At 38.3% G+C, this 25,881-nt stretch overlaps 1 protein-coding gene across 7 annotated transcripts in view; it reads left to right on the top strand.

The window, feature by feature from the left end:
• The window catches only part of LOC100744994 (tubulin polyglutamylase TTLL4-like), a 244,962-nt gene that overhangs the window by 107,967 nt on the left and 111,114 nt on the right, over positions 1-25,881 (top strand). The window contains exon 1 of one of the 7 annotated variants that reach the window (XM_012386660.3): positions 9,222-10,354. The exons of the other annotated variants lie outside the window; for them this stretch is intronic. The gene's annotated coding sequence lies outside the window, so the exon portion shown is untranslated. Of the gene's footprint in view, positions 1-9,221; positions 10,355-25,881 lie in introns of those variants that run through there. 7 annotated transcript variants of the gene reach the window in all.

The raw sequence follows: 25,881 nt of genomic DNA, 5'->3' as shown, positions 1-25,881 counted from the left end.
AACTACTCTCATAGAAAGAAGATTGAAAAGAGGAAAACACCCTACTGACTTCAGTAAAGAAATAAAACAGTCAAACTCGAAAATGGTATCCCACGGGGGGCAGCCACCCACATGTTTTTTAATTAAGTTAGAACAATTTATCGTGGACAAATTGTAAAATATAAATTAATTAATAATAAAAGACAAAAAAGCTAAAGAAATAAAATAGTCAAACTCGAAAATGGTATCTCGCTGGGGCTAGCCATCCACATGTTATTTAACAATTAAGTTAGAAAAATGTACCAAATTCTAAATTAAATGAATAATATTAAAAAAAATAATAATCAAACTCTAGTGACAACAGAAATTTCTAGGTCTCTCATCACGTTTTATTAAATCACTGTCGACTGTGGTGGCTAGAAACAAATATCCTAGCGCCCACAAAGCCAAAGTACCATCACCGCTAGCATCCGTAGAGAGCCAACAGAATCTTGCTCTCGAAGTAGTACTCGAAACGGCACTCGGGTGTCCATGAAGATAACCGGCATATTGCTTCAGCCTCTAAAGTGCACTCGAGCCTCTCCAAGACCTTGGTGCGCGAAGTTACAAATATTTCTATCATTCAGCCGCTTTATACAATAGCCAGTGACTAACAATAGGCCCTTAGACTCGTGAGTTTAGTGGTCCTTGGTCCCTGTATCCTCTTCATAGTCGTACATTCCATCGTTTCCGATGCAGTAAAATCCTGGAAACGTTGTTAAACGTCTGGCAAGAATTTTTACGGTAGCAAGGTTACGCCTATGGCCCATTATCCACTTAGTATGGGTTTTCACGAGCCCTCCGTATATATGGGTGTGCCCTAAGTATCCCGACTAGTCTCGTTCTCTCTCTTCTTCATTTTCTATGGGGGTTTTTCTTTAGTTAGATTTACGATTCCTCGTGCACGTGTTCACAAAAGGATCAGAGACTCCACGGCTCGCCTCAAAAAGCGAGAGAAGCCCGTTTCAGCACGAGGGGCCGATTCTTCTCAATTTTTTTTTTCTCTTCTATTTTTTTCTTCCTCTCCACCTTTTTCTCTATGAATTGTCCAGGATACGTGGGAAGGTGAGTGTAAGGAAAAGGGCTCGCCTATGCTCGCCACGATTGTCACAGAATGCAAGAAAAATCGATACCTAAGTGGCGAGGGATCTCTTTGATCGGACGCAACGTTTCCTTTGATTGACAGCATCTTCCGACGTTAAGTGCCTTCGTATATCGTCGAACGCTCGGCAAGTTCGACGAAAACGGTGCTCTAGCGTCGTGGCTCCTTTTCGCACGTTTATTGGTTTTGGCACGTTCCAAGACTTACGGTTCTTGCTAATAAGTTTTCTTCCTTTCTTTTTTTTTTTTTTTTTATTTGGGAGAATTTTACAATCAATTTTCATTGAGAATTATAAGTAAATTATTCTGGCGTGGTACCGTAACTTGAATAATAAATGTTTTTCGTATGTTTTATTCTAGCTGAATCTAATGCTCAAATCTAAAGGATAATGTCTTTTTAGCCCGCGGATCTGATCCGTCGTGTCGAGTAATCGTGTAACTAGTGGGTTTTGGTGATCGTTAATTCTTGTGTTATTACTGAATTTGGATATTTCGCGACTTGCTAATAAGCGACGAATAGATTCCTGTTCTTTATACAAATCCATATTTTCATGAGCTTCATTAAACACGCGCGACCTAGATAGACAGCTGCTTCGCTTATTAAACATTGTACCCAGTACCGTATTTTCTTCCCTTTGTATATTTTTGCATATTATGTAAATTTTGATTATACTTTTTCATCAACGCATAAAAATCCTGCATTTGGTGATCGATCTTGGGATGACAGCTATTTTCTTAAAGAAGCAATGTTCGATTCTTCTCCTTTTTCTGATCGGAAGTACTCGTTTCTATAATGACATGATATTATACGTTCCCGCTCAAAAATCTTACGTTCTACACCTCTTATTTTTAAGGTGTATGAAACGTGATCGTCCGAACCAACCGGTTGTGCTTCTATTATACTTGAAAAAAAAAAAAAAAAAAAAAAGAGAAAAAGACAGCGACGAAAATGGAGTTCCTTTCGGTTCCAATTTTTATCTCTTAAAATATTTCATAAGCATGACAGTGGCGAAATTTTCTACGAGGCTATCGATCCGTCGATCGATCTTCGTATAGTTGAGGTTCTGCTATACAATAAAAATAAATCCGTAAGAAAGCGTAAATGGAAGAAGACTGAATAGCGCAATCAAAGATGGGAAATGGACTTTATCGAAACGGTGACGGAAACAAGTGACGCGTATTCTCAACGGATCGACCCTCCTGGACGAGTCCACCCTTCGAAGGGATTATTTATTCGAGTCAGAAGTGAAATTTTCAGCGAGGTTCCGCCTCCTTGCCGACTTTCCTTGCCTTTCAGCTGGCTTCCTCGCATAAAGGAAGGCGAAGTTTGACGTTCTGTAGTGACTTAATATATCTATTATCAGAGCCAATAAGCCATACGGGACACCTGGCCGCCGTGGTTCGATCCTTTTATTTCGAAAATATTTCCGTGGCCCCGGGCAAGAATAACATCTCGACGCGAAACTTTCGCCCCGTTAAACGTTCATCCTTTGAAATAATACAACACGTGCATTCGGGTGGACGTTGCCTCGCGTGATCGAATCAATGGAAAGTCTTTAAGTTCGTTTTGCCGGGCTTAAACGGCGTCAAATAATACAATAATTGTCCCTTTTAAGAGTCAGAAAGGTACATTTTTAAGAAATTTGTCTTGCCGATGATATTGTTGCCGAAAATGGCTTGTTGAGACCCGAGTCAGTTTATCCTGGTCCCTGATTCCACCTGGATCCCATTGGCGTAGCGAATTTTCTCAGTTTCTTCTAAATCGAAGCAGTCTTTCGAATTAACAAATTTTTAAAAGCCAAATTTTTAACAAATTCTTTCTCGAACAGCTTGAACGACATTTATCGATAGAATGTATCGAGTTTTATTTTTCTGCATATATCGTGCTATTTTATATGATTTCACTGTATGTTCCTTTTACGATACTTTTTTCCTGTCCAATTTTTTTTTTTTTTTCATTATTTAATTCGTACTTTACAATTTGCCCAGCTGAACATTTGGCAAATTTTTCTAATTTAATTTCTAAATAACACGTGGATGGCTACTCCCAGCCCATGCTAAAATTTGGTTATACGGAGGGCATACGCCACTGTTCGAAGGACGTTACAATGGAGATCCGCAGCCTAGACCACCTTTTGAAACGAATAAGTCGGAATAACTCGAAAATCGCTCCATAAATGCTGGGTTCCTCGACAATAGCAGGCTTTTTAGAAACTTCGATGCGTCGTGACTGACTAAAGGGACGTTCAAATGTATTCATCTGGCATCGCGAAAATGACACGAATGTCACTAGGAGCCAGAGTATTTTATCCTAAAACACGTCATCGTGTTGTCCTTTCTTTCCAGGCTGTTCGCTTGATTGCCAGATGATTTATGTTTCGAAAACGTAAAAGCATTTGTAATTATATACAGAACAGAATTTAAAGAACATACAACGTGTATCGTACAAAATTTTGTCTTTTTATCAAACGTGTTTTTACCAGGTTCTACGTCTCATTTTCATAGCGTCAAATTTTTCTTCTACGCAAACTCGAACATGGTATCCCGCTGGAGGTAGCCATCCACGTGTTACTTAGCAATAAAACTAGACAGATTTACCGAATAGTAAAGTACAAATTAAATAATAAAAAAAAATTGTTCTTCTTTTACCGAGAAGAAAGATTGTAATTTACAAAGCAGTAATTTTCCTCCAGTTTTCAATCGTATGCTTCTTCAATAATATTCTTTTTCCTTTTTTTTTTTATTTAATTGTTTACATTCACAATTTGTCCGAGTTGTTGGGTGTTTCCTGTTCAATAATTGTTCAACTCGTACCTGCCATGCAGAGGAATTTTTCCTAGCATTGGTAACTTGTTTCTTTTCTTCCTTTTTTTTTTATTATTTGATTTGTACTTTACAATTTGTCTAGCTGCACATTTTTCCAACTTAATTGCTAAATAACGCGTGGATGGCTACCCCCAGCGGGATACCATCTTCGAGTTTGACTATTTTATTTCAATAGCGAGATCACTGGAGTGTTCTCTTTTTAATCTTCTTCGTATGAGAGTATTGGTAACTCGTATGGCTTGTAAAATTTCTTTAATAATATCAATCGAATCGTAAAAGGTGGTCCAGGTGGAAATTATTGCCTGAAAAACTGTATTTTGTCTGAAATCTTCGTTTGTTCGATGAAAGAACTATTGGAAACGCAGGATCGGATATCTAATCCTCGGAACGCGAGGAACCGGCGCGTACCATCGAGCCCTGTTGGGAAAGGGCCCGAATTCTACGGCGGCATCAAATATTTGACAATATTTTCAAAAGTTTCGAAAACGTAACCCAACACTACGCCACTTTTGAGGCTAGATTAGGCCCCTGTAGACCAATGGAATTCTTTTATGCGGTGGCAAGATCCTCATGCTGCTAGATGAACAGAGAAAGACAGAATTCTTTAGGGTCGATCGTGATCCGATGATATCACGTTGCGCTTCCCGAGGGCTGCGCAACAGGTTAGATCCGCGAAAGATCATCGCGATAATCTAAATGGAAAATTGTATTGAATCAGCAGCAACATAATGAAAGCCTTCAGGTAGTTGGCTACCCGTATAATGACAGTTAATGCTCGTAATCTGAACCGTGGCAGCTATTTTTTTCGATCCTTCTAGAAACGGACCGAATGGAACGCTTATATTATTCCTCTTTTTCATCCCTTCGTCTCTCTCTTGTTCGCCGTCTGTCTTTTTCTTCTTCTTCTTCTTCTTCTTTTTTTTTCGCTTTTTTTCACTGCCCCTGTTCTCCTTTTTCGAGCGTTCTGTGCCGCGATTGCGTGTCTTGTCATTTAATACCGCAATACCTTGGGCCCCCTTTTGTGGTCTGCGCTCGAATGTCGACCGATGAATCGCGAACACCTTTATTAATGACAGCGCTCGCTGTATTAATTTTATGTGCTCGTCGTGAACGTGTGACCAAAATGCCCGGCCATTCGCATGTAAAACCGCTTTTCACTTTCTTTTCCTTTCTTTCTTTTCGCCTGGTCGCTGATACTTTCCAGCCACACTTTGAACTACATTTTGATCAGATTAATATGATAATCAGCGTATTACTTTCTGGCTGGCAACGTCATCTTTTTTTGTTCTGATTGAAAGTTTGGAGATATTTCAGAGAGATCCTGCAGCCGCGATTAAGTATAGACAGTTGAAGTTTATGTCGATGCAGCCACCTGGTACTTTACGTTTCTTCGATTCTTTAATTTAACTTTCTTCAGGTTTGTCAGCTTGTTTTATTATCTAGATGGGACGCGTAAATGTAGTTTTTTCTTTTTTTTTAATATCACATGTGTAAAAGGAATATACCCAATGGAATATTTATAAATGCTTTCACTTATCAAAATTTCGTTCGATATTTATGTGCTATTGCTCGGTGTTTGACATTTTTCCAAGTACCGTAACATAGGGCCGTAACATTATCCAATGGTAATGCGATCATTTTTCAGTAAAGCCTTCTTTTTTCAGTAGAAATTAAGGGATTTATTGTGCGAGTTTCGTTCGAACGTGTTGACATGTCCAGCTGGACAAATTGTAAAGTACAAATTAAATAATAATAAAAAGAGAAACGTGTTATGGTTACCTCATAGCGGTTGTTTGTACGAAGGGCACGATGGATCTAGGGACACGATAGCCCTTTGGATGATCGCCATCTAGCGTTGAAGGGCCAAACCATGCACTTTGGGGAAGTTAAAAGGGCTAATAATAGATGGTGCGTGGTACTTAAAAAAAATTTGCATATAATGCAAAATACCAGAAAGTGTAATTAAGTGACCACGTTAGACGTCTTTGATTTATGTCTCAAGAACACGTAGAACAAATTCTGTGTACTAATTTATTATATAATTTGTATTTTGTAATTTAGATTTTACAGCGATAGTTATAATTTTGTTAGGTCTGTTTTACGATATGTTTCAGTGGAATACGTAATTTGCGCTTAAACATAGGAAATGTAAATTGTTGGATGATAAAGCAATGCCTATTTACAATGATTGAAAATATTCGTTCTGTCTGAATGACGTACAATAAAATATTCTTTAAACACATATTTTTTAGATTCAATCTTTTTTATTTTCACTCGTACAAGAATTTGTAAATTTGAAACTACGAGTATAGCATTTATAACATTTGTCCATTTTATTCTCAGATTCTTACGAAAGATAAATATCGTTATTCTAAAATAATTACTTTCCGATACAGTATATCCTTTCGTTATGTTGTCTGTTACATGCTAAAAACATTGAACTTCATTTCTATCATTGCTCAATGATTCAAACTTACAAATCGAAAGATATTTCGAATTAAATATCACAAAGGAGTAAGGAGTGAATTGCAATGGTAAAAAATAGTTTTTCACACAATTTATTTATTGAATACAGTTACAATACATTATACGTTGAATAAAAAGCAAAATGAATTGAAACATACACTCGAACATCGAACCAAAGAATGAAACACGAAAACGCAACACAGGACATAATTAATGATTAGTTAGTAATGGTTACATAAAATAGTATGAGTAAGCCTAAAAATTACGAATAAAGGTGCACAAACCGAGAAAAAAAAAGAGACAAAAAAGGCAGAAATACAAAACATACAAATACAAAATTTCTCGAATACGAAAAAAAAAAAAAAAAGGAAAAGAACAATTTCGACACACGAATTTCAATTTTACCGATCGATGGGCAGATCTCGATCGATTCTGCTTGGATAAGTACAAATATCACAAGATATCGCTCGAGCTACAATTCCATTAATTCTATCCTAACTTACAAAAATTATCATAATTTTAACTCTACGAATAATTATCACAGTTTCGGTTGTTATAGTTTTCTATATAAAAGGATTATCTTTCTACTAACTAATATTGCAATTTTCTGGAAGACGATGAAGGCAGTGAGATCACGTTGTTACACGTTGCTGTAACAATTCCACGATTTCCTTCAAACCACTTTACATATCACAGTTCTTTCGTTTAGCTTACAAACTATCGCAGTTATCTCGATCGATCGCTAATATCACAGTTTCTTCGAAGCATAGTCTCTGCGATTTATCACAGATCAGATGTTTACGAATGCAATATAAAGCCTTCTGCGTAACGTATCACAATTTATGAGATTATAGGGAATATGCACTGGGCGGCCTGTGTGCTCGAATAAAATCGAGAGGTTACATCTACGATTATCTATCTTTATATGTAACTTTACTATCACAGTTTGACAGTCTAATAATATTTTCCAACTTGAAACATCCTTACAGCTATTATTGCAATATCCTCCTAACTCTACTTTACTTATTAAAACATTAATTCTTCTCTTAACGATCGTTAAAGCTAATACACATATCGATTAAAGCTGGTAACCAGGAGTTAAGTCAAGCAAATCTATAATCTTAACTTCTAGTGAAAGACATCGAAATATAAATGAAATTAAAGTGCAACTTAAATTCGCGAAATATAATGAAAGACCTTACTATTGGTAGATATCTATCGATCCTCGATCTGCATCGCCATCTTACAATCTTCTTGAAATTCTTCCGTCAAGTCGTCTTCTTCCTAACGGGACCCGAAGTGGCTCTTAACAGTTATACATTTTCATCGCCAGTTCCTTCAGCTCGTTTTCCAGGTTCTCGTTCCTCAGGTTGCGCAGCTCCTCGTCGTCCAGCCGCGTCCTGAACGCTGTCACATCGATCTCGTTAACGCAATTCTTCCAGCCAATCTGCTCGTTTCCTCGAATGACCTCTCGACGAACCCTGCCGTATAATCCTCGAACGGCCGACAGAGCGTTCTTGATGGCGCGTCTGGCGAGCAGCCCACTGTCAATACGTCGATCAGTCATCGAACTGTTGGTTACTCTCGAAATTTGCCTCTTCATGGTGGCGCCGACACAGCAGAAAAACCGGTCGCGATTCCTGACGTTTCAGAACCAGACTGCTAACTCTCGGTGTTCTTGATCGACGATCTTTGCGGTGTCTCAACTGTAGCCTGGTCTTGTACGTCAACGTAGATCTTCGTATGTGTTGACTCTGATTGTATATAGATATATAGATATATGTATATAGATGTGTATGTATATATGTATGTATATATAAGTACGGTAAGAAGGCAATCCTCTTCTCTGTGCGTGAGAGAGATAAAAGAAGAATGTAGAGCGAGGCGGAAATGAAATAAGATGAACACGTGCACACGAATCTTTCTGGATATGATTCGCCTTTATCTCTAGAGATGTGCACGTTTTGAGTAGGTGTGATTGAGTGTGAGCTAGGATGAGGAGTGTTCCTCTTATATAGAAGGGCTGCGCATGCGCGTTCTTCGTGTCGAGGAGGGCAGAGGGTGGAGACAACGTCCTTTCGCACAGGTACGTGCGTGGGTCCGGCTGCGCAGAAGGGCAGGTACCTTCCACCCCTTCGTTGTTGTTTGTGTCGTCCACCCTTGTCGAAGAGGCGAGTAACCGCCAGTTATGTAATTTACATATCACGTGATGCAAACGGGAATTTTTATGTGAGAATTTTGTTATTAGTCCGGCACTCGTTGTTGTATGGTATTGTTTTGTTTTGCAGGGGTGGAATTATCATAAACTAGAGAGGACTAACTTCCTGGTGAAATTATCATATTTTGTCGTTTATCTTGTTATGTTAATTTTGGAATTAGCAATTTTCCATTGTGATTTGTGTCACGAAATCTGAAAATTACCATTCTCACGCTTGACTTGAACTTATTTAAATAACGTGTTTATACTGTTTCAATTTGAACGAACTGAAGTTAAAAATTTATAGAGAAAGGTACGTAAGTAGAAAACAAGGACAAAGCTCCTAGAAAACAGTCATGGAATGTTTATAAAATTGTATAAAATACAATCGTACGTGCGTAAGATTCATAGAAAATATTTTGTATTTTGATTTCTAGCATAATTTTATTTAAATAAATACCAAATGAAATTTAAAAAATACACAAACACAATTAATTAAAAAAACAAATATTAGAGATTATATTTTCAAATATCCCTCTAAATGCGATATTCTTTGGTTAGCAATAATGCGTTGCTTTGCGCACGCGCGAATTTAGGTTAGTAAAAATTTGTCGTACTAGGAAAACGCGTGTCAGTTATCAGTGTTCATCCTGTTCATACGAAATTATTAAACTCTCGTTTTCTACAATCGTCGAACTCTGCGAAAATAGTAAAAAATTCACAAGAAACAAATAGAAATAAAGAAAACAGCAAAACGTCCTAGAAGAAAGACAAACAAATAAGTTTGACATTGGGAATTACTCGAAGGCATAGGTGGATTGTAACGAAGACCGCTTAAAAGAGTAAAAGAACGGCCAAGGAAAACAGAACAAGAAACGCAGGAGAACTGAGAAAGGTAAAAAGATAGAGGAGGGTGAACGATTAGCGAGGTGACGAACGAGAGCAAAAGAGAAAAGAAAGGATGGCCGTGGCGTACGCGCAGCACGAGCTGCGCACGGTACGCCAGAAAAACAAAAACCCGGCAATGAGAAGAAGCCGGGCTTAGTTAGCAAAGGAAAGTAAATCGATGGAGAGAAAAAAGGAAAAAAGAAAAGAAGCATTACGGAACCCGTGCAGGAAGATAGAACGACCCGGGCGATCATCGACAAAGAGGGACAATGGTCTAAAAGAAGACGGAAAGTAGGTGTTTTATCGTGGCAGACGCTCTGCACGAGCTGCTCACCGTATAACAGACAGAGAAGAAATTGTTAGGTAGAAAGAAATCGGATGAATAAGGACAGCGAACGAAGAAAAGGACAGAGATCGTTGGAAAACCGTGGTAAGAATTCGTAGGAGCAAGATGGAATATTTCTGTGACGGAGAACGAAGAAAAAGGAGGAGAATATGGGTACTTGGTGGCGCACGCGCAGCACGAGCTGCGCACGGTACTATAGAAAAAGATGCAGACACGATAAAAGGAACAAGGAAAGCGGAAGGAGGATGGAAAGTATGCCGAAAGCCAAGAAGCCGGTAGAGGAAGTAGCGTCAACATAGAGGGAGCAAGAGAGAAAGGAGAGGGCGCTCGTTCCTGGCGTACGCGCAGCACGAGCTGCGCACGGTAGCACTTGGCGCATGCGCGGCACATGCCTGTACTCCGATCAGAGAAACGAGTGCGAGAGAAGCACGTGGTGAGATTGCACAGGAGGAGGAAGGAAGTTGCCTCGGCATCGAGAAGCAACAAAGGACGGAGAACGTCGTGTGTTGAAGGTGAGTGAAAGAACTGGAATATTCTAAAGAACGAAACGAGACGGATAGATGTAGTCGTTACATGGGGCACGTCCGTGCATCAAACTGCGAAGGAAAAAGATCTTCCACGGGAGGGAGAGAGAAACGTGTCGATTTGACGAAATGGTGGGGATAGAAGGATAACTTGTTGCACAGAAGGCCGTAATACTGCGAACTTAACCTTAGATCGAGAATGGAAAACGGAACGCGATTTCTGTTGCGGTTTATGTATTTGCTTTCATTGCGATACGTCCAGTAATTTCACGTGCACTGTATATCTTTTTTCTGTAATAATTCTGGTTATTGACGAAGCTATATACAGATAATCAGTTTTTATATAGTTTTCAACGATATTGAATTTGTGAGTAGGACAGGTTTATTGTTTCCTTAAAATTTGTTTAGGTTACAGCAGTTGAATAATGAAACTTACAGTTTATTGGAATCACGGAACTTCGAGATTCCTCTAGAACGTATAGTAGGAATTTGAAGATAAAAATACAGCAAATGGCTTCTAAATTTCATGTTTTGAAAACATTTCAAAATTAGATGTTAGAGACATTCTTTCTTACACGTTTACACTTTATTAAAATTAGACTGTTTAACTGCAAATGTTTATGCATTTAGCTTAATAATATGATTTTTCAAAATTGAAAATATTATACTACTACAACACTAGAATTACTAATAATATGATTAAAAATGTGTACAATTCATTTAGAATAATAGTATAATTATTCATTATTATACTATTATATTATATTATTCATTATTATACTATTCATTATTATACTATACATTATTATACAAGTATTATTATTATTGTTGTACATGATTACAACTAATGTGATCTATTTATTATTTATTTATTAGTAATAATACTATTATTTACTCGCTTATATTTCTTATAGGCGTTATATATTGACCACCGCACAATCTTTACGCCTTTAAGAAAGATTATATCAGAGCGTTAGAGATGATTTAACCGTTGAAAAAGCACGAGAAATTCGAACGTCGCGCTCATCTGCATTAAATGAACAGTCGTACGTGACGCATCTGCAAAGGGAGAAACGAGAGGATGAAAATGGCTGCAACCACGTAGAAAACGATCGATAAGAAGTGAAAATCTCCGTGAACGTGATTTACATTCCACGCAAATAGAAGGGCCCGGAGGGTTGCTCGTATTAAATGCGGCTGGCGCGAGAAAACGTCCGGCTAACGCTCCTATACACTCAAGGATGTCCGAGATAGTCCTTTTGTCTGTGTCGATCGTTTCTAACTAAATTGAGAGCTTCGGGTTACACCCGGTAACCAGAAGCTATTACCACGCTCCGATCAGATCTCGTATCTACGGAATAAGTTATAAGATGGGCCGATAGCGCGGATAATCCGATCGTTTAACTGGGCCGTTTCGATCTATCGATCATTAACGCCTCGTCGATCTCCACCATCCATACGCGAATCCGTTTCCGAGGTATTTTAATCTCTGAACCTTCCGAGAACCATTTTCAGTTAACAGCCACTCGTCGCCCTCGAATTATATCGATATTTCCAACCTTTAATTTCGTTTGACGATTGATTAAAAAAGAAGAAAAAAGATAAAGGAAAGTACACCGGAATGATTTTATCATTCTACGAGGAAAATTCTCTGCAACTTAATTTCGTTTCATTTGTTGGAATAATGTCTCAGTCTGGTTTTTTTTATTGGTGGTTTAAATTTAATGGGGAGATAAGATATTTTTTAAAATGGATTTTGGCGTATATTGGTAATCAATACAAAAACTTTTGATGCTAATTATAACGAAGAATCCGGTCGTGTATCGTGGATACGATCCATGTGATATGATCCTTGTTAGCGAGCTCCGAGTTTATAATGTTGAATCTTATGTACGTGGGTTGATACTTTAGTCGGACTTGTTTGGGGTGTTGTATGGAGGCTATTGGTAATTTTGTTGATCTTGCTGAATAATAAAGATACAAAAATTGTGTTGAATTATGTTAATTCATAATTAGATTTTATAGACTAAAATTACATAGTATCTCAACCTGTTTACTTAACCTGGGAATTCTAATTTTCAAACTATAACCAAAGTTCAAAATCGCATTGCTTGTTCGTTTCAGTATGTTCATAACTTCTCACATCTTTCATTATTTGTTATCACGATTTGTCTGCGTGGTATAAAGTTATTACAAAATTTCATTCACAGATTTCTCTTCGCTTAAAATGGAACTACGTCTCACGCACATCTGTTGGATTATCTTTTTTTTCCCAAAGAACTCTTTTCGTGTTATATACTTATCAAATTACCAGCTCCACCCACCGAACTTTCCATTTTCATGCGCCACTTTGGTATACTTCACACTCTTACTTTGTCATCGATTGACTAAAATCACGCGATAAAGTATTTCATTAAATCGACGCTTCTTACAACGTGTATTACAAACTTTCACAATGTTGGTTAATTAATTATTTTTAATCTCACCAAGGGGAGAATAAAAATCCCGTTAATACGCGTTTAAGGAGATATAACTTCGTGTCAAGGTCTCGTAAGCGTGGCTAATTTGCTCTCAAGCATGATATCCGTTTAAGGACGTCTTACTGTCGGATTTTCGACTATTTAAAACATGAAATACGAAGGCATTTGTGTTGGACGTCGCGAAATTCTTGAAAGTAGCCGCTTCCTCTAATGGGCAATCAGCTCGAGATGAATGGGACGAAGTTCGCGAGTGAATCGCTCGGAAAGTATGCGCACATCGCGAAGCAGAACCTCCGTATTTTATGGACTTGGAATAGCGAGACATGTAAATGTAACGTAGAGAGTCGTGCAGCAAAGGATTCCACTAATGGTTGAATCAGTTTCAAGATGAATGGGACGCGAGGGATGGCAAAGGGGTGTACAAGGTCTTCTCCACTCGCGATATTTAGATTCCTGACCAACCGCACGCATCTGTCGGCCTTCCCCTGTCCGATATTTCCTCTCTTTCTTTCCCCCCTTTAATAGTCCAACGCACCTACGCGTTTATTTCAGTGCATGTGTACGAATGCATCTGGATGCATTCTGATGCTTTACAGAATCAAAAATATTCTTATCAACCCAATACAATCTCCTGTAACTTTATGCTCTGTAGTTTTGAGTAGGAACAATTGAAAGAAATTTCGTATTTCAGCTGTGAATTTATCATTGGCGTAGTTTTGGCCCTTTATCGATTGTAATTGTAATTTTACTTGTTTATGAGGAATTTTAATTGGTCGGGGTCTCTCATTGCGCAATCTATTACGGATTGACGCAGTCGATGAGGCACGAAATATCGTACGGCGGTAATCGATTTCCTTATTACATGTATCCGGCTATCCAGACGTCATCCGGCAGAAAATTGGAAATTCCGATGACGAACGCGTTTACGTCTACCGTAATGCAATATGCTAATATTGGCTATAAAGTGAATATTTCGTATCAATCGGTATAATAACGCGCTGGGATAGTACAGTGTTTCAATAGAACCTTCACTATTCGAACTAACCATCACTTTCTATCACTCTCTTCCGGTAATCGAATAACTTCATTTTCATATAAAACAAGATCATCTGCTTTTGTATCATCTTTCAAGAGGTTTAACAATTTTTTCCAGTTTCTGTTCTCGTTTCTCAATTTCTCCCGCGTAAAACCTTCCCCAAATCTGTCATTATTATCAATAATCCGCTAATCTGTGCTAATTAAAATTCTACCGTAATATTCAGGGATAATAATTGCCAAGTATAAGATCTCTATCGTAATTTTCCAATTAAAAAATATCTATCGTAATTTCCCAGTTAAAGCGCGTCAGCTGTGGACAAATCTGCTGACAATTTTTGACGGCAGTGTAAGCATTTCGGTATCTAGGCGATCGCTTAGGGTACACGTGGAAGCGCGTGCACGCGCACACAGCCACGCACCAGCACAGGGTAACGCGCGGGTGCGTTTTTCGAGGGTGTGTTGATCGGCTCGCTCGCTTGCCTGCCATCGGCCCCAACAGCGTCTGTATATCTCTTGGTGGCAGCTGGAGGTTTCGCGCGTGAGAACTCGGTGGCTCCGAGGTTCCCTGGTTTCTCGTCGCCACCTGTCCTCGTGCTGCTCTCTCGAGGCGACTGCCAACCCTCTTTCCTCGTCCTCCTTTTCCTTCTGCCTCTTCGCTCGCCTTCTCCTCCTCCTCCTCCTCCTCCTCCTCCTCCTCCTCCTTCTCCTTCTCCTCCTCCTCCTCGGCCTCACCCTTTGCAACCCTTTGCGAGGTAATCACGCCTCGCTATATAGGCACGAGGGGCGGAGACCGGAGAAAGTATCGGCTTGTTTTGACGTTATGCTAATGCACAGCGCGTTATCCCGCTCCACGGTGCAACAGATTGTGCTACTGTGATCGTAAAACGTCGTTTCGCGTCCTGATGAGTATGCGGGATGAATGACGCCGAGGGTTTGTCGATTGCCAGTCGGTAATATTGATTAGGTGATCGAGAGAATATTGTCTTCGCAGTTTTGGTGACGATGGTAATTATAGATGTATGATGCTCCTTTTTGCAAATTCCTTGTGGTAGATAGCAGAGGATTTTTTGGACAGTTAACTTGTTAACTTGGATTGTTTCTTAATCGAAGAGGCGTTTTTACGCAGCTTGAGTATGGTCTCCGAGACACTTTCGTAATGAGTCGGTGTTTGCTCGTGTATCGACGATCAGACGAGAATTTTGTTTGTGTGTGGGAGAGAAAATTGTAGTTAATTGTAGGTAACTTTTTATTTCGTGCTACAGTTGGAGGAAATGTAAATTTCATATTTATAACGCAAGATTATACGCGTTACGCTTCGTCTTGTTTCACTACAAAATTTCATCATTTCTAATTTACATTACTTGAAGTTCTATCGTATGGATATTGTTCAGCTAAATTGTATTAAAAATTCGTACTAAATCGAATTTGATCCATATCCAATTTATGTTTCTTTACACACCCGTATATCTTCTTTTCTATGATGGTAATTTATTATAACCTGGAGTGGCGGAGAAGGTTCAATTTCGTAGAACCAACAATCAAAGTCATAGAAGCGATTAGAAGAAAGAAAGAAATTTTCCCGATACTTTCAAAAAATATCACACAAGCTACTCTCAAAATGTTCCATCCCTACTAGGAGATTTTCCTAATTATATTTCAATAAAAGTAAATACCTACCCTGACTCCAATTTTTATTTACACTTAATATCATAAGAAAGTCCGGATATTATAAAATTCGTAAAACCAATTAGGAGAAAGAAACAAGTTTCCTCTACACGTTGAAAAAATATCACACAAACTACTCTCAAAAGTAAAACCCTGTACACACTAATTTCTTTCAAGCTTTTCTCCTGCTTTAGAGGACGAAAGCAATTCCGTGGTGGACAATTGGAGACATTTGTCTGGATCGGCATGCATGTTTTCTCGAGTTTCACCCTGGGGTCCCGGGGCCGGGCGGGCTGAGGATCGTAAGCGTGCACGAAGCGTGGTGGTCGTGTGCGAGAAACGTGTACGTCGTTTTTGGGCCCGTAAACCCCGTAGGTCCCCGTGCGCACCCTCCTCTCTTTCGTCGACTCTCCTTCTCAAGCCTCGTGGCTAGCACGCACCGCGACGCACCGAACCAGCAGCGATCCGATCGAAAAAAAATTGGGCCTCATAACGGTCAAGACCGAGGCTCGTAGATGCTGTCAGGCAAGAGGAAGCTGCGTACTCGCGGTCAGCGTCGTTGAAACTGCCAACAAACGCAGCCAGCGGAAAATTGTGCCGGCACGATATGCTGTATCGTACAGTAATTTCGAGTCAAGAGACCGTAAATTATCTGGCAATGCTGATAAGGCAGAGCTGCTGAAATAAACAATTATTGAGAGTATTAAGACGTACACTGGCTCACGAAAGTATGTCTATATACAGTATGATTATATATGTTATAGATATAATTGAATCGAATATGAATATGATAGGACTGATTTTTAAGAGAAACAGAAATATCGTAACGACATATACATTCAATTTCCACTGAATAAATATCGACTTTCCTTTAGAAGAAAACGCGCGAATTTTTGCAATTTGTACATTCGTTTCGACGTCTTATGATCGTTCGAAACGAGAAAGTTGTCTTCGTCGGGCTCATCTATGTTTTTCATGATCGTGTTTCTACGATACTTTACGTCTAATAGAACGACGCCTTGTTGGAATTTTAGTTGTCTCGAGCTGCATTTCGACTATTCCCCTTTCTCATAAACGCGTAGACATCCGTGCAATCTACTTATTAAACGTGCAAACTATACTTTTTAAGTTTAGCGTGTTACAGTCCATATTATATTGGCAACTAAGTGATTGCGGATTTTGTCATTACGTGGTATTGACAAAATCCGCAATCACTTAGTTTCCAATAGGTTCAAAATGTTCCATGTTCCTCGTGCTGTACATGACACAATTTGAAAGTGTGCGTCCCGTGTGAAACCTCGGTTCGCGTAATTAGCATATGTAGGAATTATCAACGAATTAAAGAAGAAAAAAATGGCATGAAATACTTTATGCAATATGTACCTGCAGTTTTTGCAACTTTCCCCTAATTTCTGGAATTTCTTTCTGGGATTCTGACACGTCATTGAGGTCAACGATAGTGGATTTAAGTGGATTTTAAAAAAAAAAGGAAAAAAAAGCACGAAGAGGCGAGAGCCAGGCAACGGACCTCGTGGATCATTTCGGCAAAAGATATGGCCAAAAAAAGAAGGAAAAAAAAGAAATTAATGCCGTTTATTGTGCGCGGTACGGCTGTAATTAAGACACGACGAAGTTTTCGTGCAATGAATCGGCGCAATAAACGAGTTGCGAACGTGTGACACAGTTTCGCGATGGCGCGCGTTTTTATTCGAACCAAACGTTCGGTGTAACCTGTCCGCCTTCCTTGGGGGACCGTTGCCGCCGTTCAATCACACGCGTACCGCATACCACGTATTTATTCTTTAAAGCAGCGTCGAAACTTGAATTTTATCGTCGACTCGCAACCGACTCGACTCGCTACTATTAATATCCGCGTCTTATCGTGGGAAAGCGTACTTGGAGTGTTTTTAAAACGTTTCTCTCTTCATCCAAGGTTTCTTTTTTTCAATGAAGTGCAATTTAATTTCGTTGAATGAAAGATTCTTTATTAAAAGTCATTATATAAGTATCAAGATTGCACGATCTAAGTAATAAATCAGTGATTATTTACGATCATGTCTTGGAATGAATATATAATCGTTATTATGGAGAGTTGATTAAATCTCATTATTTTCAATATTTTACGTTACGCAGATTTATATTTTTCTTTTCTTACACGGAGAATATTTGATCTTTGAAATAAATTTATACTTCATCTATATTAGTCGGTGATAACAACTGAGTTTTTTAAAATGTTACTTTCTTTATAAATAAAAGATAACAGAGAGAGAGAGAGAGAGAGAGAGAATATTTTACATTTTTTATTAAAAGAATAAAATTCTCGATACCGTTAACACTTTGCGAACTTGAGACGCAAATTCGCGTCTTACATACTTTATGCGACGTCCTATAAAAATGTTAACTACTGTTGAATAAGACAGTAAAATCGACAATGTATGTTATAATATACGCTTTTATATTACATGCTTGAATAACACGAAACCAATATCAATATATTAGATATGATGTTGATTGCTCGGAAAGTTCGTTCGGATTTTTAAGGAATTTCGTCGACGTAGAAAATCATATGGAAAGGTTTTTCGCTGAAAGGCATGAGAGGTTCTGCAACGATGGAATATTCAAGCTGCGCGAAAGACGAAGAAAGATCGTGGAAGAAAATGGCACCTGTACGATCCAATAAACGTGTATCGAATGGAAATGTAAATCGGAACGAACTTTTCCAGCGATCGTTTCAATCTTTTTAATCACGTCAAAAATATTAGGTTATCCAAAAGGTTTCTTTCGTTTTATAAGATGATAATAGACGAACAATAATTTCTGTTTCATACTATTTCATTGAATTATCATCCATTTCGTTCTATTTCTATTATTATGTTCTTGCATAATTCGATAAACTAATAAAAAACAAAAAACATCGTGCGTCTGTTATTTCCTCATGAAACGAAAGAAACTTCTCGGACAACCCAATACGCGGGAATTCGGACTACATGTTTGTCTGAATTCGGTTCTCAAAAGCTTCGATTCGTCTTCATGCGTCACGTAACGCAGTGCATTTCGATTTATATCGGGTTGGCAACTAAGTGATTGCGGATTTTGTCATTAGCTGGTATTGGCAAAATCCGCGATCACTTAGTTGCCAAGCCAATATAGCGTTCGTAGACACAATGTGCCGTGTTCGATAGACGAAATCGAAAAGGAAGCGTCAACGTCGGCCTTAAACGACCAACGTATCACTGGTAAGCCAGCGGGATGGTGCTTATATCAGACACGTTATATCAGACGCGTTGTATGTACATTGGATCGATAAGCATTGAGCGGCGAGAGAGCAAAGTCATTACTCCCGAGGAGATCGGGTCTTACTACTACTATTGTAGCGATGGAACTAAGTTTCTCTTCTCTATAAGCAAATACCATTCACGAACTATAATAATTCGTCCGTTCAGCTGTTGCATGCTCAGAGGCTGGTTTCGAAACACAAATTTCGAAGATTGACTTGTAATACTAATAGAAATACTCATAATCTAATTATGAGAGTTACAGAGATGCTACTGTTTCATTGAATTCTTGTAACAAATACGGAATAATTTTATAGAATCGTAAAATTCCAAAAATCTTAACGCGAATTATACAAATCGTCGAACCTTTCCATCAGATTTAGGAAGATTCTACAGAATCGTAAACGAAGAAGAGAATTCCTATTGTTTTAACGAGAATAGCAAACTAATGAATTTCTCAAATAATCTTTACGAAACTTCTATAGAATTATAGGCAATAAATTCTTCTAATTTTTTAATTAGAATACAGCTCACAGAAACACTGTCGTTTCGTTAAAATTGTCTACGAGATTTCGGAGCGTTCTACAAAATAACCAGGAAATTTAATATTTCATTGACGGTAGAAAGGAAATTTTATAATTTCATTTTGATTTACAATTCCATACTTGTACGAGACTTGATCCCATCGCTGACTACTACGTATTCCGCAGAAGTGGTACGGTCGAGATAGAGAAGAGGACACGTTCAGCGAGTATTCAACGGGCATCGCAACTCATGAGAAGCGACGTTATTCTCGTGGCGTGGCTTTGGCAGGAACACGCGATTCGTCAGGAGGGGAGACGTCTAACAAGTGACAGCTCGATACCACGGCCCGATATCCGCGTGTCGGTCGATCGTGCAGAGAAAAAGATCGTTTGCCAAGGACCGGTAGAACGAGCTCCTCTCCGGCTTCGATGCACACCACCACGTGTGCTTGCCTTGCCGCTCTTTTCTCTCCCTTGCCTCCATTTAATCGACTTAATCTCCCTTCGCTCATCAGCGAAAAAACTATGATATTTATGCTGTTAGAACGTTCCGCGGCAATCCGCGTGTCGTCGCTGCATTAACGTTGTTGTATATTGCTAGTCAAAAGTTTTGACAAGTTTGTTAGAAATTTATTCACTTTGGATCATGATCGTTTGCGTTTTATTTTCGAGCTGATTATAGAATTTTCCAATTAGAAATTATTTTAGTACATGGCGAGCTTCGTAGTATTTCTTCTCGTCGGGTAATTTATTTTTCATTACTTTCGCAATTTTTGCCAATTAGAAGATAGAAGACTAAAAGAACCGTTTCAAGAATAAAGTCATCGGGACGTGTTTAAGAATTTTAGATACATGTAAACTGATAATCGAATTGTAATTTCCATTATGCGGTTGCGACGCTCGTTCGCACATACATTTTCATTAGAAAATTCAAATTCTTTTCGCTTATCGCGTAAACGATGTGAAACTTTTGCGCGGTAGTATATGTAAGCACTTAAACTCGCTCATCGATGGGCTCTCGCGATCTCGAGAAACGTCGATGAATCTCCAACGTGCAATTTACAGTTATTCAGCCGTGTCGCTACTTTTATTACGCTACCTGGCGGGTTTTCAATTTTGTTTGCCTTTCATATACGACTTCTCCGCAACAACTTGAAAGGAAATAGCGAAATCGCGCGAAAACTGTTTGAAGCTAAAAATATTTTACTGCTTCGTTTACGTGGAAACGGTTAAATCCCCATTTCGGGTACCATAAAGCTATAGATCTTTTCCTCAAAGGAAAAATTCGATTTTTCCCTGCCTCGTATATTTTTTATTTTCACGTACCTTTCATTTTCATTGCTTTCGTATAAATTCTATACTTTGTAATTAACTGTCGGTAATTTAGGTGTTAAATGCACTTACGTTCGAGTAGATTACTATAATATATGGATATTTACCGCAATACTTGCGACAATGCCGAACAAGCGACGACAGATGCGACAAATATTTTGCAACGTGCGTTTACGAACAACCGTCACGAAATCTACCGGTGTTGTTTTCGATGTAAATCAGCACCTGGCGTGCACGATTATCCGTCGTTAACGCGTTTTATATACCTGTGTTTTCCATTCCACCACAATTTTTCTAATTTTTTATTATACGTTAAGCCGCGAAGGAGATCGATTTTTACATCTTTCACGTCTTTTCATAGGCAAATTATTTTTTCGCGACAACTCTTCGAATAATTATTCACTTCACAATGCACGACGAAAACCGAGTGTTTTCCATTCCATCACAATTTTTCTAATTTTGTGTTATACGTTAAGCCGCGAAGAAGATCGATTTTTACATCTTTCACGTCTTTTGATAGGCAAATTATTTTTACGCTTTTCGCGACAATATGCTTCCTCAACTTCTTCGAATAATTATTGCGATAATGATGCAAAATGATAATAATGTTAATTTAATGACAAGTGATAATAACGAAAATAGATAATTTATAGAACCTCAGACGCGTTTATGTAACTGGAGGGATCGTTTTCGCGCGTTCGCCTCTTTTTATCAGGATACGTCACGTACATTATACGCATTTGCTTTCTCGATTTCGTACTCGAACCATCTTGTTATTTGTTTCCAAGCATTTTATGGCCAATAATATTTTGACCGATGAAAGTGCTTACCGTCAATTAGCACGAAATATCACCTTAACGGTCACTATGGTATTCCTGTGTTACTTTCGTTTTATCTGTCAGTCTAATTAGTATTACAAATTGCCGTAATATTGGGATGGTTAATTGGCTGGATGACGAAAATTTATCGCAGCCTTTGATGGTATTGTCATTGAGTGATTCTTGGGAATGTGGATTGTCTGGTGGCAGAGTTAAGGGGGAAGATCGAAGTTCGTATTCTACCATTGGGATATAGATTTTTTATTTTGCTGTATCGCTAATTAATTTAGAATTAATTTCGATTTAATTCCAATGCCATGCTCGATAAAAAGATTCAGACGGTCGTCGCGTATAATAAACGTGCGTCGCATGAAAAAATGTACTCCAGAAAAATTTTAAACTTTAGTACTTTAGTATTTGATACTTTTAGTACTTTAATACTTGGTACTTTCAGTACGTAGAATACCTTAGTACTTTCTGGTATTTTAGTACTCTAGTTCTTTCTAGTACTTTCTAGTACCTTTAGTATTATATAGTGCTTTGGTACTTTAGTACTTGGTACATAGTGTTTAGTGTTTGGTGTTTAGCGTTTAGTGCTTGGTGCTTTGGTACTTGGTATTTGGTACTTGGTACTTAGTGTTTAGTTAGTGTTAGTGTTTAGTGTTTAGTGTTTAGTGTTTAGTGTTTAGTGTTTAGTGATAGTGATAGTGTTAGTGTTAATAGCAGGAGACTTAAAGGACAGTGTTGTCTCTGTTACAAAAACACGCACATTTCATGTCAATTGGTGAAGTAACTTTACATGTGAGAACGACGATAACGAATATAATTTCTCTTTAATTGACAGATCGTCGAAATCTTCGACAAATAATTTTCATCTCATTCGATGTTTAGATCGTATTAAAATCAGTTTTAGTATCATCGAAAACAAGTTACGTAATATCGATATTTTTCTTATCGTAGACAAAAATTGAATTCTCCATCTTCCATTATCAGTAACTGAGACAAACGTTACCGTGTTGGGAATCAGACGCTCGGGGCAACGTTTCGTTACGATACTCGCGACGTTGATTCTATTCGTGCTATTCGATTACGCTTGCGATGACAAGTTTAATCGTATTGGGTTGTCCGAAAAGTGTCTTTCTTTTACAGACGCGTCTTTTACAGCGACGCATCTTTGTACAAACATGAAACCTAATCTGTCAAACGTTGTGATCTTTATTTCGATAGAACAAAATGGATCAAAATGTGCATTCGTTATTTCCTTATAAGACGAGAGAAACTTTTAGGACGACCTAGTATTAAATAATTCTCTAGTCTCGTATAAATACAATCTTACTCGACGAATCAATCATCGAGCTCAACTGCACGCAGCTTGTAATCTCGGAGAATTGGAATCGATTTCCGCACGAAATACGGCGTGACCAGTTTCACATTCGAAGCGGCAGATATCGCGTTAGAGAAGCGTGTGCTCGCTCGAAGCTCTAGGCGAACTGTGATTACAGCAACGAGGCATAATTTGTACGAGATACAAAAAATGCTCTTCCTCTGCCTGGCGGACATAATCGGGCCGGGTATCGCGCGTAAACGCCTTTGCCCGATTAAACGTGTATTCCTGAAACGTAGGCGTTAACCTGTTGCCTCGCTATAAATAGCCGCGAGAGAACGTTCGAACGTACTATTAAGTCGTTCAAACGATATCACCCTTCCTCCGTCTGCTCCTCCTCCTACTTTTTCTACTCGTTCTCGCAGCAACCCTTCCTTCATTCTATCGTCCGTGAATTCCGTGACGATTTAAGAAATCCAAGGCAATACGTCTGACTCGATTCTTACCGTCTCATTGGTAGTACAGTGCCAGATCTATTTATTTTCTCACTTATCCGAGACACTTTTCATACGTTCGATCGACGACAAATTAAATCGTCTACGTTAAAATTGTTAATTCTAATGAAAAATTCTAATTTCTTTATTATTCGAATATAGCGATCCACGAAGAAGAATTCTTGCACCAAGGGGTTAATCCTTCACTGTCGTAACCACGAACTAGGGTATAAATAAGAGCACACCTGGCTCGAGTTTGCCATCTGAATTTATCTACGATCAGCATTGCGTCTGATTTAATTGAATCGTAAAGATTTTCTACCAGAGACCAGTTTAATTAACATTTCCTTTATGCGCAGACGGCTAGATGGCGACATTATCTCTGCATCGAGCATCGAAATCTTCCAGTATATTCGTTCGCGACCAATTTTCTTTATCAAATCTTCGCGACGATCTCTCGAACACCCGTTCCGTTCTACCGATGTTACATAAGACGTTAACTGTACGATACGTACACGGTGTGCTCGCTAAATGCATTGCCACACCATTGCATTTATTATAGCATTTACATACTAATTAACAAGGTCCAAGTATATGAAATTTCGTATCATTTAATAACATACTTGTATTACTACAAAAATTATTGGCACAGGATTGCATTTAGTATAGCGTTTACATACTAATTAATTAAGCTCAAGTATATTAAATTTCGTATCATTTAGTGGTATTCGACTCGTACGACTACAAAAATTTGACGCTATGAAAATGTAATGTAATAAGGTCATTCACCTTCCCTTAAAAAACCACTTTAAATGCTACTTTGATTTTGATCTTAGTACAGTGTCCGGACTGGAAAATAGAATCACATCTTCCAGGGATTTTCAAGGTTTCTCAAGAGGAAAACGAGGTTCGTTCCTCACGGAAATACGACGTGAAAAGTTTCGTTCCATCTGTCCATCTGTGACATCCTCGTGGTTTTTGATGATATCTTTTTGAAAATTTGCCACCCTTCGCCTACCGTATGGCTCAGTCTGCATGTATTGGATGAATTGGGTTAGGTTTGGGTTATTCTTTATTCATGTATTATCATACAGGGAACTTAGCATTAGGAGCGTTAGCGTTGGTTCTGTACTTGTTCTGCCACGTTGTATAATCACGGTCTAACACGGATTTCAACAATTAAAAGATTCGTTGGCAAAAAGTGTTCATAAGAACCGTTCATTTCTGTGAAAAATGGCCCTGATCTTTGCTCTGGACGTTATGCCCTATCCTTACTTTCATAGAAAATTTATATAGATAATTAAACAACTGGTTTCTTTCTAGAAACTGTTGTATATCTTATTATAGAAAAATTGAAATACCTGCATTTTGACGTTCTTCCAAAAATTTATTTAACATTCTACAAAATGCACGCACTAGTACACAGCGAGTGAACTTATTACACAACCCAATATAACCTGATAAAGAAACGCCTGATTGAAAAATTATTATTACATATTTTACATATTACATTTCTTTTACATTTACGTATTTTACATATTATTATTATTATCATTATTATTATTACATATTGAAAGATAAAGATATATGCCAATATCTTTTGTAGGCACCTGTAGTTTGTGACGGGACGCATCAGCTGTAACAGTGTGAAAGCGCAATTTGCCGGTGATTTTTTAAACAGCATGGTCCGGTGTTGTTCGTGCGAGTGTCGCCCTTATTGCTAATTTGTTTGCAGCCAGGATTATTCATCGGTCGTCGGTCGGACGCAGCTGGTTCACCAGTCAATTAATTCGATTTATACATGTGCTAGCGTCGCATGCTTCTCGTCGGACAGTTCTTAACACTAAAACTACCACACCAATCAAATTGACTGGTTTTACAATTTCATTTTCAAATTCCTACTTCGTGTTATATTTTTTTCCACAATGATGTAATGACTTCAAAAAGAATAATATAATGAATTTTATTTTGTTCTTTATGTATTCAAACTGAAAATAATTTTGTATCGAGGCTACTTATACCAACACCAGTGAAAATGACTGGTACTTGTCAAAGCGTAAAAGGCTCCTGCAATCTGTTTATCGAAGCCCAATTAACCAGTTTCCTCGTTCTCTACAACTTCCCACGCGTTTTTCAAATTTCTACCGCGTATCGTTCGATATGACGATATCAGTTATCAGGAAAATTGCGGATCGATCGCTAGATCGCTAGACGCTGACACTAGAAATACCACAGCAGTGAAAACGACTGGTTCTACAATTTTGTAAATTTGTCAACCCTCGTTTAGGGATCATGGACCCAGATGAATTAACAATACCAAAAATGTACTATAAAACATGGAATTGCTTCTGTGAGAAAGTAACAAATCAATAAATATACAAATATTCTATTATTAGGTATTTTTTAAAGACCAGTCATTCTCACTGGTTTTGGTAGAAATAGCTTCGTGTTAACTACCGGTAGTTCTAGTGTTAAACGCTGCCGCTAATGTGTCAGATATGATGTATCGTGTTGGCAACTAAGTGATTGCGGATTTTATCATTAGGTGGTATTGACAAAATCCGC

Source organism: Bombus impatiens, unplaced genomic scaffold, assembly GCF_000188095.3.
Source record: "Bombus impatiens unplaced genomic scaffold, BIMP_2.2 scf_0027, whole genome shotgun sequence".
NCBI lineage: Eukaryota > Metazoa > Arthropoda > Insecta > Hymenoptera > Apidae > Bombus > Bombus impatiens.
Note: the sequence above shows the minus strand (reverse complement) of the source record. Positions and strands in the feature narration are given on the sequence as shown.